Source organism: Garra rufa, unplaced genomic scaffold (assembly GCF_049309525.1).
Source record: "Garra rufa unplaced genomic scaffold, GarRuf1.0 hap1_unplaced_117, whole genome shotgun sequence".
Taxonomy (NCBI): Eukaryota; Metazoa; Chordata; class Actinopteri; order Cypriniformes; family Cyprinidae; genus Garra; species Garra rufa.
The window spans coordinates 36,803-39,718 of NW_027394392.1; the positions used below are offsets into that span (position 1 = coordinate 36,803).

Sequence of the window (2,916 nt, forward strand, 5' to 3'; positions counted from 1 at the left end):
ACATTGTTTTCTGGGTAATATATTACAATAGGTTTTGTTTGTTAAAATTAATGTATTAACTAACATTAACTGTGAACAATACATTTATTAAACAGTTTTTAAGCTTTGTTAGTATTAGTTAATAAAAATACAGCTAGCATTGACCCGCGCATCACTGGCCACATTGTTAAAACACAGGTGAAGTACATTCATATTCAAATCATATAACAGACTTTAAGCATTTAGAATAAGGAAAAAACAGGCTAATAACCAAAACCTGCAAATCGAACAGAGTAGCTAAACATCCGTGTCGTAACGAGACATTTTGACTTTTGAAAATCCTCCATTCCACAGTTTTCTGTTTGTGTAGCTGCAGTTCCTCAGGGTGAGCCCAAGCGCAATTAATAGGGGCTATGTCAGTCCAAATATTAAACATGCGGGTCAGGAAGCGGGTCGGGTACAATATCTTCTCTCTTTTTCTGCGGTCCGAGTTGCGGGCGGGTTAGTTGAAAACGTCGGTCAGGTTCGGGTTGTTTAAACATTGACCCGCGGATCACTAATAGTCATTAAAGAAGGAACTCTTACCCCTCAAAATATCATTAAATGCATTTATTTCTTTTTTATTATTTATTTTTTCACATCTGACAAGATTTTTTTTTTTTTTTTTAATTGGTGCTGTTATTATTTTTCCATTTTCCCTTGAATGTGTACTGGTATTTCAAGTATTTTACATATTGTATTGTAACTTTAGGATTAAAATGACAGAGAAATATTTTTAAAATGACAAATAAAATGACATTTTTGCTTCCACTTAGCAATAAATATGACCTGAATAAAATGGCTTCATTTAAATATGTTGTATATACACTCACTGAAAATAATACTTGACAAAGATATTATGCTTTTAATCCATTAAATTTGTTAAAACGCTCTAAAGTTATGCAATTTAAAACTTTAAAATTGTAATATTTTGCATGTGTGTAGAGAGCATCACATCACAATTTGTGTAAATTATTATTTATCAATTATTACTTATTAATATTCATCTCTACTAATACACAGGTTAGAATATTATCACAACGCAATATAGTCCCTTTAAACCAGCGCATAAGTATTATATTCAGAGATCGCTACTGTGCATGTGTCTATATGACATCGGCCAAACAAACCACCTTGCACACGCCTAACAACGTCCAGTATCAAAAAAAGATCAAATTAACGAATTTTTTATCATTATCCCACTATTACAACTTGCAAAATGTAATATTTACCGCTGCAAATTCACTCAACAAAATCCTTTATTTATTATTATTTTTTTAAAAGAGGTTCAATATCCAAACTATTTCATTATCCAAAAATCTTAAACTGTCAATTTGTTTCATCTTTTTAATTTATATTGTTAAAGGTTTTGTTTTTTATTTATTTTATTATTTTTAATTGTATTATAATGCTGACATTTTTGTACTTTTGTGCTTTGTACAAAAAAAACCCTCCAGTATTGGACCTGATTCATCTTCGTCATCGCGCTGCAGCCTGCAGGACCTCTTGATCTTTTCCTGAAACAGTCAGAAGTAAACCTCAGTGCTTCATGAGGCTTCATTTCCCTATCCATATAAAGCATATTACATCTACATACATACCCGAGAACTGCTTATATGTATATATTTGTATGTCTGACCTGTTTTCTGTTGTTTGTGTAATTGTGTAATTGTTGAGTCAGAGGAGGAGGTGAAGTTGAGCGCTACTGTGGGCGACTCTTATTGTGAAGTTTGTCTCTCAGTAGACCAGACAAGTGAGCGTGCAGCAGTAGTGCCATGAACGAGTCAAAACCCTTTATCAAACGTCTATATTGTGGATAACTGTATATTTTGTTTGTTTATTTTCGTACAGTCTTTTTTTTTTTTGCACTTTGTAAATACTACACACCTGTGGATCACCTGAACCTCACTGTAAATAAACATCATCTTGCACCAGAGTGCACTTTACAGTCAAGACATCCTCTACATTTCTGTGAGTGCAGTTAGATATAATAGAAGTCCCACTGTGAAATCACTGTGTAAGTAATGCAATTATTAGCTTGAAATATACTGTAGTTTCACACTAAAAATGTTATGGTACAGTTAGTATGTCCAATATACTCATTTATATATATATAAAAAAAATGTTCCCATGAGACTGGAAAAAAAAAATCTAGGCTGAATGAAAATTAAAAACAAAAATCCTTCACATCTGAAACTGCTGGATCAGTGTCTGCATTTGTCCAGGTGACAGTCTTGTTCAGGACGTGTTGTTTTGATTCACTTGTTCGGAGCTTGTAGAGTTTCCACTGTCAAATACTGTACAATAAAGAGAAAGATTAAATACACTAAGATCTGCTTTAATAGAAGATAATTAATGAAAGCATTGACTCAATAACTTACTATAGTTTCTTCAGTTTACAGTGTGGGTCGTTCTGTAGAGCAGTGCGTAACTTCAGTCCTGAGTCTCCTGGTTTATTACCTCTCAGATACAGTTGTCTCAGGTGTGAGAAGTTTGATCTCAGAGCTGAAATCAGAGCAGCACAGCCTTCCTCTCCAATACTGCAGTCCCTCAGCCTGTAGAGAGTGAAGAACATGAATGATCTCTGAGATTGTGTTTAATCTTTAGGGTGAGAGTGTGTTTGTGTGAGCACTACTTTTACTATACAGCAGGATCAGCGCTAGAGAGATTTTGACTTGTCAGCAGCTAAAACATCAATTTAAATGCACTCTACCCACATGATTCCTGATTGTGATGCTCAACTTGTTTAGGTGAAAATGTTAAAAGTGTAAAATGTAAAAAGTTAAAACAAGAGTGACATTATAGCAAAACTATCATTTTCTTGTGGTTTTGAAAAGTTCACTTAAAGGTCCCATATTGTCAAAACTGAAATTTCCTGGCTTTTTTCATGATAACTGA

The 2,916-nt window shown here is 33.6% G+C and overlaps 1 long non-coding RNA gene across 1 annotated transcript; it reads right to left on the reverse strand.

The window, feature by feature from the left end:
• Positions 1-1,824: 1,824 nt before the first annotated feature.
• LOC141316614 (uncharacterized) lies at positions 1,825-2,568 on the reverse strand. The gene is made up of 2 exons (XR_012351468.1): positions 2,400-2,568; positions 1,825-2,315 (listed from the first exon to the last, which is right to left on the reverse strand). It is a non-coding gene; the product is annotated as an uncharacterized lncRNA (long non-coding RNA).
• Between the last annotated feature and the right edge of the window lie 348 nt (positions 2,569-2,916).